The 14538-nt window shown below is 46.5% G+C and overlaps 1 protein-coding gene across 1 annotated transcript in view; it reads right to left on the bottom strand.

Moving 5' to 3' along the window:
* The window catches only part of LOC119126422 (RNA binding protein fox-1 homolog 3-like), a 156447-nt gene extending 151171 nt beyond the window's left edge, over window positions 1-5276 (bottom strand). The window contains exon 1 of the mRNA XM_037257700.1: window positions 4927-5276. The gene's annotated coding sequence lies outside the window, so the exon portion shown is untranslated. The remainder of the gene's footprint in view (window positions 1-4926) is intronic.
* Between the last annotated feature and the right edge of the window lie 9262 nt (window positions 5277-14538).

Consider the following 14538-nt stretch of genomic DNA (forward strand, 5'->3'; position numbering starts at 1 on the left):
TAATATATGTTTCAATTATGTTTTTTTCTGTTTTTAATGTTTTAGTCTTGAAAATCTTCACTTTACCACAACAATTGTTACTACATTATAACCTATAGAATGTCTCCGAACACTGCTTTGTATTTTAACTAAAACTACGTTTCTTTATTAAAAAAAAAAGTGTCGTACACACAGACGTATAAGGGTGACTAAATGAGAGCAGATGCGCCGTAACGACAAGTAATGCGATGCATCGTGTCCTGACCTCCATTAGGAGGCGCTGCGTGTGGACCAGCCAATCGATGGGAGACCGCCGCCGCCCCGCCCCTCCTCCGCCGGCAGCTCATAAAAGACCATTTGCGATGCACGTGCACACATTGAGTGGAACAGAGAGAGAGAGAGAGAGAGAGAGAGAGAGAGAGAGAGAGAGAGAGAGGCCGCCAAATCTAAATGCTAATGGCTTCCTTCCAGAGCCTCAACAACCTGAACACTCAGCTGGCTGGCTGGCATCCATTTCAACTTAACACAACATTTTATACTCTACGATGAGGACTAGGACCCGGAATAATCCTGTGTAATAAAACTATTTATTGTTGTTTTTTTATTGCTTAATAAAGTAGAATGACTTTAATAAGGTCTAGCAGACCCATAACAGAGAGGGAACTTGAATAAAGTAGTTTAGTGGACCAAGATGCTGACAAAGTGGAATCGAATCTTCCCAAAGTGGACTAGAATGCACTCAATGTGATCCAGAATGTTCACACGTGGTCTAGAACATTTCCAAAGTGGAGCAAAATAACCTCCAAGTGGACTCGCCCAATTAGACTCGTTTGTGCTAAAGTGGCTCAAAATGTACTTCAAGTGGACCACGACGTTCCAAAAGTGAAGCAAAATGCTCTCACGGTGGACCAGAATTCCGCCGTAGTGGACTATAATGTTCTCAAAGCAGACCAGAATGTTGCAGCTTAGTGTTTCCACGGCAACAGCGATGCAAAGGCAAAGGTCGTACCAGGCAGGGAATCAATAAAAAGTCTGCCAAGAAGGTGAAGAAGGTCGCAAAGAAAGATTTTATGCAAAGCAGCTGGAACGTCCATTATTCAGTCGTCCACCACTTTACCGCTTGGCTGCCGAGTCGACTCGACAGCGTCATGAGCTGCCACGTTCGCTGAATGAATAAGGATGATTCATCAATAACACGCTCGGCGACTGCTGCTTCGGCAAACTTTGATTGACTCGCGCCAGCAAATTCCAGCATTGCCTGTACATACTTGAAATCGAGACAATGCGCACTACACGAACACAAGCACCACTTAATGATGCCTGCATCCGCAAACTTGATTATAACCGCCAACACGTCAACAAAAATGGACAAAAAAGTGGACTACAACGTGCCAAAGTGGGACAAATGTTTTCTGAGCGAAGCAGAACGTCTAATAAGCGGATATGAGCATTCCCAAAGCACACCACAAAAATTGCAAAAGAGGATCACAATGCTCTTAAAATGGATTTGAATGATCCCAAAGTGAAATGTTCAAAGTGGACGGAAATGTTCAAAAGTAGATCACGAGTCCTCGAAATGAACCAGAATACAGTGATCCCTCGCTACTTTGCGGTTCGTTTATCAAGTGATTCAATTTCATGTCCTCAAGTGAATAAATTGTTCCTAGCATGGGCCGGAAAGTGTACAAAATCATTCCATAGTGGACCAGAATCTTCCAACGTGGACTGGAATGTCCCTAAAGGCGCCAAACTCTTTCCATAAGTGGATCGAAATGTTCCCAAAGCGCACGAAAAGGTTCCAAAGTGAACTGAAATATCCTGGAAGTAAACTGGAATCTTCCCAAAGAAATGTCCAAAGAATGGACTCGTGTCCCTAAAGTGGAGTGAAATGTTTTGAAAATGGAGTGGAATGTCCTGAAAGTTGATGAAGGACTTCCTTCAAGTTGTAAAAATGTGTGTGGTAAGCTGCAGCAGCTATTAATTAGCACAAATATCAACTGGTGAAAAGGCTCAACGTAATGAGAGACCATAAAATCGAAAGTCATTTGACTAAAATGACATAAAAAGTCAAATTACGAGAAGGGAATCGTTGAAAATGGAGGAATTTCCACTTTTATTGAGAAGGTGAAATGAAACGCATCGACACTTTCAAGCTGTTCGCCGGGATGCGAGGAAAACAACCATCAGCTTGTTTGAGGGGCTAGAAAAAACCGAACGTCGTTGTTCCATCGCCTTCTTGGTTTTGACTTTTTTGTTTTGCACTGTGGAAATTCCAAAAGTCAAAACTGGAAACGGACCTCCGTGCAGGTGGCCGGCGTGTTAGCGTCAGGCCCGTCCAATCATTCTTTGGGATCAAACAAAGGACTTTTCAAGGAGACTGAAATGCCCCCATTGATTGGTCGCCCCGCTTTGAAGCCCGCCACCCCCCACCCCAACACACATACGCGCCACCCGATCGATAGCGGCAAGATAAGCAGCCGTCGTGATGACGGCATGCTCTCACCTGAGCGGCTCGCTCAGGCCCAATCCGTCGAGGAAGAGACAGGGGGATGGCCAAATATCCCCTGAGTGGAGAACAATGTCCCTAAAATGGAGGAGAATTTTCAAAAAGGGGACTAATATGACTTAGAAGTGGATTTGAATTTAAACTTCTCAAAACGTCCTGTAATTGGACCAGAATGTTCCTGCAATGGTTCGGTGACCGAGTGAATTTCCGCTCTTTTTTTTGCCTGCAAAGTGCAAAAGTAAGAAAAATAGAAAGTGTTGCGAGACGAAATGAGCGTCCTCGCCTCTTCAATTACTTCCCGTGTGAGGTGTAATGGCCGCCAATGAGATAGGCCGCCCGGTCGTTCGCTTCACATCTCAGTCGTCCTCATAGAATTTTTTTTCTATTTAGTGAAAGCGAGCCGTCTTTGTGGACGTGTTAAATGGAGCAAAAAAAAAAGGAAAATAAAGTTAAGCGGGCAGCGGCGCTGATCTAATAGGGAGACGAAAGCGCTCGCTCCGTTTTATTGGCGAGCTAAAAGCGGCAGACAGGCTAAGGTGCTAATGGACTTTGGGGACAAAATGGTGCGGCAAATGAGGCACAAATGTGAGCCATTCTGCGCTAACGGATAGTTTGAAGCTGAAAGGAAGCGCCCGGCTCCTTCAATCGGCTCCAAACGTCTGAATGATTATTTCAAAGACAGACAAAAGTGAGCATTGGATCAGCAAGCTGACTAGCTTAGCTTCCAAGATTCAGGCTAACATCCTCAAGCTAATTTAAACCATTATCTACTAGCTATTATCTATAATCTTCAGGCTAAGAACTTCATGCTAACAATGTCTCTCTTTAAAGCCTGGTACACATAGATTTTTCAAACTTTTTGAAAACTTTTTTAATCTGTTACAAGATAAAAATGGGTATTGAACTCTTTTGGTCATACTTTTTGTCTTCATGTGTGTATCAGGCTTAACGTAATCTTCAGGCAAATGTAAATTTGTAGCAAACATTGACTTCTCTCTGATATTGACCTACCATCACCTTCAATCTCAAAATCTGTAAACTAACAAAATTCTCAGTGAATATCTCAGATCCAAAGCCTTCCGACTCCAGCCAAACCTTCCCTTCAGAAGACCCACGAGAGCATTTTCTCCTTCATGAACTGAGTGGTTATCGACGAGCTCCGCCATTAAACATTTAGCAGCCGCGCTAGCTGGCGGGGAAAAAAAAACAAAAAATGATGTGAAGCCGACACCGCGGTTGACCTTGCGGAGGTCGTATGAAAGGAACGCGGCGGCTGTAATTGAGCCAGAGGGGACGGCGGCAGCGGCACGGCCTGGCCTCCTACGCCAGCGTATTGATGATCAGCGCTGGTTACCCGCCGCCACCCGATCGATCGTGGCCGACAAGTAACCGGGGCTCGCTTCTGCGCTGACATGAAAAAAAACACCCGGCGAGAAACCATCGACTTTCCTCCAATTACGGCGCACCATGGTCAACAAACACGAGGACAAGTCGACATGTTTGATTCATGAAACTTGAGTCGGCGTTGCCAATGTCGTTTGCTTGCTTTGCTAAATGATGCTGCTATTGCACCACGAGCTAATAGAATCGTGGTTCTCCACACTTGTGCTCCAAGAACCAACTAAAAAGATATTTTGCTGCCAGAGTACAACCAAAATGACCAACATTCAAATAGAGTAGTGTAGAAGAAGTCTTATTCCTAAAAAGTATTTTCAGCATTCGAGAATTTGTAAAGGATTTTTTTAGTCGTCCATTATTTGCAAAATAATTACCTATTTGCTGTTTCTGTGCTCAGGCCAAAGCTAAAATAGTCAAATCAATCTACCTAAATGATTTTAAAATTCTGTGAAATTTTCAAAAATACAATTTAATATTATTTTTTATTCAAACTAATTTCAAAATTAAAATATTTTAAAATATGGCAATGTATTCACTTATTAATTTATTAGCCATTTTTATATTATTTTAGAACATTTAAATTATCAAAACATTCTAATATTTGAAAATTAAAGATATACCGCAAACATTAACAATTTAAAAAGTGCAGAATTCAAATAAATGAATAAATACATCACTGAATATATTTTATCAACACAATAAAACCCTGCCCACGCAAAATCATTGTCTCCTTCCAAAACACTCTTGCGCTCCCGAACAACCAAAACAAAACCCGAAAACGTCTCCTGAGGTCCATCCCAACTGTAATCCACGCATGACATCACGCGGTCACTCCAAGCGCACCTTCATCTTCAACCGCATCTCAGGAGCGACACTATAAATGTGACGTTCCAAAACAAAAATGACCAAAGAGCCGAGCTCTTTCTTCACTCGTGTTTGTAAACAACTTTGACTTCAACATTCAGCCAAGTGTGACAGAGACAACTTGGCAACAACCGCATCCTCGAACGCAGCGCGCGCGCACGTGTGTGTGTTATACTTACAGTTGATGCTCGGCACTCGTCAGCACTTCTACTTCTTCTTCTGTCCTGTCCACGTTGCTCCGGCAAGACAAAAAGTCCTCTTCGGACCGCACGGTGTGAGAAGGAAGAGGACAAAAAGGAAAAAAGAGGATGAGGATGAGAAGATGCTCTGGTGGAAGGCGAGAGAGAGAGAAAGAGAGAGAGATGATGAGGGAGGAAGAGGAGAGCGAGCGCTGTCCTGCGATTGGTCAGTCAATGGCGTTGTAGAGGTAGAGGGGACGTCTGTCTTGACCAAGTCAATCCTTCATATACCAGTCAGATGGTGACCGCATAAATGGAGCCGCGCGAGGAGCTCGCATTCCGATGCTCCTTTCGCGACCGGGAAGCGAGAGAGAGAGAGAGAGAGAGAGAGAGAGAGAGAGAGAGAGAGAGAGAGAGAGAGAGAGAGAGAGAGAGAGGGGGCGGAATAGAGCGATAGACTGTATGAGAAGAAAAAACAGATAGAGATTGAAAGAAAAAGGACTTAGAGCGAGAAAAATTTCAATTCAAAACGGCAGAGTTGCTCTGTCTTTTCGGGCGTGGATTCTTCTTTGTGGCTCTCCCCAAGTCGAGCATATGTCAAGTCAAACTGGCTTCACAAGCTGAATGTACACAATTTCCAAAAAGTACCAATTCTAAAAAATTGATTGAAGTACAATCACAAATTACTTGCCATTTGTTATTTCCACAATTACGGCACAGAAATGATGGTCAGCTAAGTCCAAATTGCCGCCCTCAAAATATCCTGAGAGGAAGTGGACTGACTTGCTGCGTGGAGGGTGTGAAGACTCTGCAGACAACACCCAGTGTCATAGTTTCCCCTCATTAAGGTCCTGCCCGCTCAACACACACACACACACACACACACACACACACACACACACACACACACACACACACACACACACACACACACACACGCACACGCACACGCACACACACAGTGGCAGGAATCCCATCTTCGTCCTCTTCACTCCAGCAAATTCAATTAAAAAGAGAAATTGGCAATTAGATGAGTGTTATGATGGTGTAACAATCATCTCATCGCTCATTCATTGGCTCGCTTTGCCCTCGGGGCGGTGGGGGGGTGTTCTTCAGGCTGGCGGGGGGGGGGCGTGTTGGTCATGACATTGGTCATCAAGTCATGTGACACACGTTAAATATGACAAACACTTCCCCTCTTGATTGAATGAAGTCGATGCCATTTGGTTAATGAAGTGTAGGGCGGGGGGCGGGGCTAAGCCAAGAGCGACACGTGTCGTCTGACGAGAGGGCCGAGGGTCACGTTGTCCTCGGAATGTTTGTCAATCGTTAACTGTATTTACATCTGCGTTGTGCTAGGGGGCGCTAGAGTGAAGAATAGACCAAAACAAAGAAGGCATCATTAAAACGTAAACCCGTGCTATTGCAGTGATGATGTCATCAATGTGGGGTCCTAGAAGTATGACATCATCGAGCACTGTGAGGGTACGTATAATGTCCTCGGATTGCCACATCCACACACACGCGGGCGCACACACACGCACACACACAGTCGCGCACACACACACTCGTTTAGCACTTTTGCAGGCAGATTTCCCCCAGAGGGCAGACATCACTTCTTGTTGCCATGACGGGAGGACACAAGGGGCCCACAACTCAAAAAGCGGCAGTTTGGCCAAAGTATTGGGACACCTGAAAGGGGAAGAAAATGGGGAGTCGGTTCATCAAGAGGACAAAGAAACCAACAGGAAGTGAAAAAGTGAGGTTGTGGGTTTGGGGCACACGAGGAGTGAAAATGGAGCACTTGGACAAATGTTTTGGGACAGTAGATTTTTCATCTTTGGCAGAATCCTCACTCTCACGCTGTGTCTCCAAATGTCTTCCTCCTCATCACCTCAGCAGCACTTTCCCCTCATCTTCACCGGCCGCACATCAAAGTGTCTCTGCACTTTTCTTACATTCCACGTCAGCCAAGTGTGTTTTTTTTGTTGTCATCATGAGCCTCTTTTTTCCACATAATTGATTTGCACATTGACTTTGGTGCGAGCGTCGAGTGGCTTGAAAGCGTCCTAGTGGGCCATCAGGTGTGATTTTCCACTTCAGACATCTTTTGGGGGGGGGGCGGGAATGGCCTCAAATTGGCCAGCATGGCAGCTGGCGGCTCAGCTCCACTCCTCAACTGCCCAAAAGTGCATAAAATGGAGACACTCGTTCCCACAGACAAAAGTATTGGGACACACAGGAAGCGACCGTGTGGAGTTTAGCCTTAAGAAATGTGGGGAGTAGGTAAAGTTATTGGGACAAAAGTATTGGGACAGATACAGACTGATTGATGGAGTACATGCTGAAGATCTATAATCCGACGTTCACGGACGATTTGTCGGCGTTGAGAAATCCAAAGCCACTGGTTGAAGAAGTCGAGGGTTAAAGCGGCAGCCAGTGTAAATGAGCGAAAAGTCTCCCTGTGTGTGTTTTCTTTTAATCAGCCGGCACTTCCATTATGCCGCAAAGCGCTCAACATTCTTTTGATATTCAAACATTTGGAAGCGACGGCGCGTCGCCACGGCAACTCCGCCGCCAAAGCGCGGAGCCTTGACATCGCGCCGAGCATAGAAGGCGCCGCGACACATGAAAAGCAGCTTTTGTTGCTTCTGCTTCTCGGAACGACTTCAATTATTGCCGCTTTTCGCACGAAGCCACTTGGGTGCAAAGTCGCACCAACTTTTGATTATGGAAGCGCAGAGTCATTTGTTGCAATTGCGTGAACTGCGTTTTGGTTGATCGCACGTGGCCTTCAACTGTTTTGTTTTTTCCTCATTGTTCATCTCAGGCCAAAATAAATGGAAAATATTTCAAATAAAATTGGACTTCTCGCATTGCCAGATGTGTTTTGGTCTCCACCTTGACAAGACCCACAAAAAAAAGTCTCCGCAAGTTATCACAAAAAAGACATAGGAATTCAGCCACGATGGTTTGAAGCGGCCGTTTCAGGCTCGTTTTGTCCATCTATTGAAAGTTCAGCCCCCTACTCGATCCCCTTTTGGCGACATGACATTTAGTAGATATCACTCTCATGAGTAGACCCACAAAAAACATTCTGGCCAAAGAGACCCCAGAGGTCTGCCCTTCTGGTTTAAAGATGATTTTTTTTTCCCCATTTTCAGGTGTCCTTCAAATATTTGGTCTGTTTACTGAAAAAATTATTATTGCATGTTTAGTTTTTCTTTCTGTTTTGTTTGTTGCGCCAAAGCGAGCAAGGCATCAAAACATTTGCTCTTCTTTTTTTTTCACCCCAACCACAAATGGACCATAAAAAGATTTAGTGCTGGGTTCAATTAGATTTCTAATCCATTTTTATGCTTCTTTCAGCTCATAACAAACCCCGAGCGCCACCGTTCCGCCATTTCGCACGCGTTACCCGCCAGTGAATTATTGATTAGGCTGCGACGGACCCTAAAAAACGACGCGCACGCCCGGCGCATGTAAAAGACGCACGAGAGTGTTTGGGGGCATTTGGATGGCAAGTGGGGGGGAAGGCGCCGCAAAGACCATCAATCACTGTCGAGGGAGCGCAAACCTACACGCGGGAGCCGCTGTCAACGTCGGACGCCAGAAAAATGGACTTCCCGCAACCGGTGTATAAATATAGATGGAGATGTAGACGTAGACATACAATGCGGTCGCTCCGTTTTAACGTTTGTTGCCTGTTTTTCCGCTCGCTGATGACGCTTCCCAACGCTCCTCACCAAGAAGGAGAAGAGGGGGAGCGCGGGGAGGGCAAAGAGACGACAGCCAGGAAGAGAAAGCTCTCATTATTTTTCTCTAATTGCCCACATGTGACCCTTGTGATGCAGCCCTCGGCAAGCAGGTACGCCGCCTCATTACGCGGAAGCCTCCTCTTCCTTCTCGCCCATCCTTGGCTCTCCTTCCTCCTCTTCCCACGGGAACGCCATGAAAAGGCCATGAAAGGCCTCAGCTGACAGCGGCCGGCCAGACCGCACCAATTAACCGATGCTTCCCGGGCTGCCGCTCGCCAGACGGCCACGCCAAACGCATAACTTCGCCGAGGTTCAGACAGAATTTAAGCGATTGTTTAAAAAACAAAATGTGCTTTGTTTGGATGTGTTGTTGCTCTGTGTTAACTCTCACGTTTTAGAAAAAATGTTTTTATTTGTACTGATAAATATTAAAAGCTACGTTTCAAAAGAGGCGTTCCACAAGGCTCCACTTTAGGACCGCTGTTATTCACCCGCTAATCTCATGCCATGCAGTGAGGCGTGACGCTTTGAAATGGAGTGCGATATTTCGATTGAACAGATGCACACAAATGTGAAAGCTTCTCTCACCATATTGAGTGATGATATAACAAACATGGAGGATGAAGAGTCGGCCGCCCGCAAGAGTCGTGGGGCCACTCAGCTTCACACTTTGTTACTTTGGCAACCTTTCGCAGTCGGGAGACTGTGAACCCCTTGAGAGGAGCGGCCGATCGGCTCACTTTCTCACGTCGCAGACTTCGCGGCCGAGTGACTTCGTCTTTATCGTCGTCCTCGGCTCCCTCAGCGAGCGCATTTGTGACATTCAGGCTTTATTCTGCTGAAATCAAGGATGCGACCTTGAACGCATCATTTGCACATAAGAAAGAGTGCAAAATCTTAAATCCTCATCTTTCTTGATTCGTTTTCAAAAAGAAGGTGTTTTGCTCACTATGACTTCCGCTAATGATGATTTGATTCAAAGTCACGCACGTTGGCAAAAGAATTCAAATTCCTGCCGGTGCTTAAAAGAGCATTTGGCGCCGCAGGACACGTTTGCCCTCGGACACCGGCCTTTGTGTCCACATTTTTGCGAGCTGCACATTTGAGGAATTAGACCGAACCCCAGAGAGGCGCCGCGTTTTCCCCATGCCAATATTGACCTCAAGGGGGCGCAGCAGGATGCCCGGGAGTCAGAGGAGAACCGGGGAATATTTGATATGTGTCCTTTGTCTTCAAAGTCACACAAATCCCAGCGTGACTCAAGGAGCTCTTTGGTCACGCTCTCTCCTGTTATCTGTACTGATTACGGGGATATTATTAAGGCAAATTCAAACATTTTAGGACATTATTAAGACCAGCTGAGATTTTTGGGGGACATGATTAAGACAATTTAAGACTTCTTAGAAGATTACGAAGGTCATTTTAGGACACCATTCAGGCCAATCAAGAGTTTGGAGGAAAATATTAAAGCCAGTTAGGAATTTTTTAGGACATTTAAGTTTCTAAGGTTTTGAAAGTCATTCAACGTTTCCAGACGAAAAATGTCCAAAGGTGCACTTGTTTGTAGTTTTCCACTTTGGCCGCAATTTGCCCGCGACAAAGTTGATAAGTCTCAGGCGCAACGACAAATAGAAAGTGTAACTATGGAAACAGTAACCAGGATGTTGGTAAGATCATGACTGCCGTGAGCTCAAGGAAGGCCAAGTTTACGTGGACAAACTCTGGATGGAAAATCAGACGCGCATGCACACACACATTTGCGGCACGCTAACCTTGACTGATCCCACCCGGCGCTCGCTCGACAAAACATGGAAATATTCACCTATTTATTCAGAATAATTAAAAATTTTTCTCGACCTTCACTGAGTTGCTTCAATCGTAATTATTCCGGAAATGAAACTTTTGTGTGAGAGGTTTCCTTCGTGTAAGATTTATTTATTAATTATTTATTTTTAAAATAATCATTTGGCGATTAAAGCTTCCCCGGGATTTGTGTGAAGCGAGCGCTAACGCTTTCAGGCTGCAATTTTCAATCCATTCAAACCAGTCGGACGCTAATTAAAGACAAATTGACTTGGCTTGCGGCTTAGCCAACAAAAACAATACTCATCATTTCCTCAAGGGGGCGTTTTGAATTTGGGTTTTAAGACAGGGTGAGGCTTTCAAGACTGTCAAGGTTTTCCTGCCATCAGCGGCCAAATTTATTGTTTCGCAAGATTGTGAAGAGGACGCTACTGACCTTGAGCGAGGCCGCGGGTGCCGAGGAGGGATAGAGACAGTTCGGAGGAGGTCCGTGGGGGGCGCGGCAATGTGCCGGGCGGCCACCCGGGGGCGATGACCCCGACAGCGTGCTAGAGGTGAGGCAAAGTCGCCATTAATATGGAGCAGCTGACTCTGGTGGGAAGCAGAAAAACACGGCGGGGTGGTCAGGTTGTCGCCAAAGCCTAATTTGGTACCATGATTCTTGTTTGAAATCCAAACTCAGCCCCTGATTGGAGACCCTAACCCAGGTTTTAAACAGGAATCTGAAACGCTTCATTTGAAACCATTGCCTCAAATGTTATCTTTAGGCCCCCCCCATCCGACCCCCCAGGACCCGAGGGACCGCTTGACTTCCTGTATCGAGCACAAACATATTGATCACCTCGTCTGTCCTCACCGTCCTTCTAAGAAGAACCCAAATTAAGGTTTCAAGCCCAGCTTTACCTTTCAAATGACGGCTTCAATCAAACAAGGGTTACACTTTTGGTTGGTACAATTCAGCACATTGTGGTCTCCCCATTCTTGTCATTTGGTTTGCGCTAACGTCATCCAAACCAAAGCAAAGTCTCGCGAAGACGGCGCTCCGGCATGGACCGTGCGGCTCCGTTGCGATGTCATGGACAATGAGCGAGGCAGCCGCACTTCATAATAAGCATGGACGGCGCCTCCTTATGGCGCATTGATTTCCGATAGGTGCACTGATAGAGAGGCGCGGGGTAATTACGCTGTGCAAGCAGAGGTCGTCCTGGACAAATATCATCAGCGTCAGATTAGAATGAAAGGCCGTGTCGGGGGCTGGAGGGGGGGGGCGCCTTTAGATGAAGATGAGGAAGATGAAGAGCTCTCAATGTCGCCACCTTGCTCAGGCATGTGATAACCTGACATGACCAAAGACCATCCAAAAAAACAGGAAGGGCAAAGGTGTTGAGATATAACAATAGAAGCTCATTCAGATTAGCTGGAAGAATGCCAATATTGTGTCCGTTCGAAAGGTAAGGAATCTCACCAAGGTGAACTCGAATATTCCCAAGAGGTGCAGGATGACCTGAGATGGAACCAGAATGTTAGAAAAAGTGAACTTGGATGTTCTCCAACTGAATCACAAAGCAGACAAGAACACGCTTAAGCAGAGCAGAAGATTCCAAAGTGGATTGGAATGAGCTCAGAGTGGACTAGAATGCAACAAAGTGGACCAGAACACTCTTAAGTGGAGCAAAATGTTCGAAAGGAGACCACCACTGGCAGAGCTAGAGGGGGGTCGCGGGGGCACTGCCCCCACCCTGAAATATGCCTGGCCAGAAAACTGACTTACGCATGTGGACTCCAGTGTTGGAATGTGGACCGGGCAGCGGGAGTCGAGTGCTACCCGGGGCGGCAGCTCATTAAACTCGCACTGGCCACCCCAAATGAGCCGCCTCCACACTCCATTTAGTATAATGGCTGCAAATGAGGTAAATAGACCCCCTTGCCCCTCCCACGCCGCTCAGTGTTTGTTACTCATCCAAGGCCCGTTATCACTCGCCACTTAATTTCCCAACAAAGGCGGCAAAGGTGTTTCCATGGAGAGGGAAACCGTGAGTTCCGGCTCTCTTCATTTCACCGCAATTAACAAACTCTGGGAGGGGGAAGGGCGGCGTTTCAGCTGATTGCTTTCACATGAGAATCGAAATGAAAATCCTCGCCGTGCCCGAACGTTAAAGACTGAAGCGCATGAAAGGTTCCAAACCAGTTGACACGCCACAATATTGCTCTCCCTTGTTTAGGATCAAGTTGAGTTCTTCCTTTCCCACCTGGCGCTTCTCAAGATCACCGTCAGGCTGAACACCAGCGCCCCCCGCAGGCGCAAATCCTCCTAGCTTCCTTCTCATCTTCCTCCTCCAAACTCATCACTAGCACCAGATTTTGTGAGAATCAATAGGAGGAGTCAGTTGGAGGCACAAAAAGGCGGGAAGCCAAAGGGGAAAGCAGGTGAGATTCGGGAGGTGGCACAAAGCAGGAGGCGGCGGATGATGTTGACATGGAAAAGAAGAGGAAGATCTCCGAGAGAAGAGGAGGACGAGGAGGAGGAGGAGAGTGAGTCAGCAGCAAGAGGAGGCGGGAGGCTATTATTAGGGCCACGCGCCTGACGCCCTGCTGTTATTAATACCAGTCAACATCCAAGCTGACACGCCGCAGCTTTAAAAACAAACAAAACCAGACAAACTGACTAACAGAACGGGTGGCCGGAATTTCTCCTATTCCTTTTTTTTTAATTAGTCACGTGGAAGGATCATGCCATGACACATGCAGGCATGATGAGAAGAAAGTCTCCAACTTCTCTAATTTCATTCCGAAGGGACAAAAAAGCAGGTGTTTATTAACATTCTTCATAGGAGGCGGGGCTTTCCTTGGACCACCGTTTGCATCAATGGCCGTTTCCCGACCACAAAGCGTAAAAAGAAGAAGCTGGAAAAAGTGCCGTTGTTTGTCATTGTGCCGCTGACGGGAGCTCCGCAGGCGAGCTATTATCTCAAGTGAAGCAGCCCGTGCACGGTGCACTTCACGAGCGCTTTCAACGCTCTTCAAGACAAGCGAAATGTCAGCGCAGAGCCACAAAAAAAAAAGGCAAATGGTAATGAATTGTCAGACGAGGAGAAGATCAGAGAAGCCAAACGAATTTCATATCACACCTATAAAGACCCAACGTTTAATTAACCGTGGCCTGGAAAAAAATAACGCCCGCCGCGCGTCTTTCGTAAGTAAATGAAAGAAATCAATTAGCTGAGCCCCACGGCGCCGACAGAGAAGGGAATATGGACAGACAGGCTAAAAAAGCGATCGAGGGGGAACGCCATGGCCGAAGGGCCCACGCGCTCTGGAAGCCGTCCCCGAGCGGACCTCCTCGACCGAGCTGCTGGCGCCTACTCACGCCCTCAACCTCTGCTGCGCCTCCGCGCTCGCTCGCTCGCGCGCGCTCGCCAACGCCAATGAAGTCGTGTGCACAGCACGCAACACGAAAAGCCGCCATCAATAGTTAGTTTGGACTCATTATTAAAAGGAGGGAGCGCCAAAAAAGCGGGCAACATCATTTTCTAATTTGCTAATGAGCCACAAAAGTTTTGGAACAAATGTTTGATGATGGGCTTGCTGATTCTCTGTTTTTTTTTCCAAATGTTCTCGCAGGCAACCAGCAGGGGGCGCTTGAGGCAAACCCCAGGCGGGTGCTTTCTGCGAGTTCAGATCAAGTTTACTCTGGCCACTCCAGTTGAGCACTTGAAGTTCTCAAGGCGGAGAAGTGAGAGTCAGCAGTCCACCCTCGAGGAAAAAAAAAAAAAAAAAAAAGGGAGTCTTGCTGAGTGCGTGCGTCCGAGGCGAGTTGGTAAGCGAGCGTTCATACGAGCGCGCCGGGATGAATATGAATGAGGCAAATGAAAGCTGATGAATGTTTGCCCTTATCTCCATAAATATTAGACAATTCCCTTGAAGCGCAGCCAAGGACGCGCACAATAAAAGGACACTTTTTCAACAGCTCATAACATCACATCGCCATGAGATGATGGATCATGTCGCGGCCCCTTCACACGCCCCTTTAGGTTTTTTTCCTTTTTTTATT

Source organism: Syngnathus acus, chromosome 8 (assembly GCF_901709675.1).
Source record: "Syngnathus acus chromosome 8, fSynAcu1.2, whole genome shotgun sequence".
NCBI classification, from domain to species: Eukaryota; Metazoa; Chordata; class Actinopteri; order Syngnathiformes; family Syngnathidae; genus Syngnathus; species Syngnathus acus.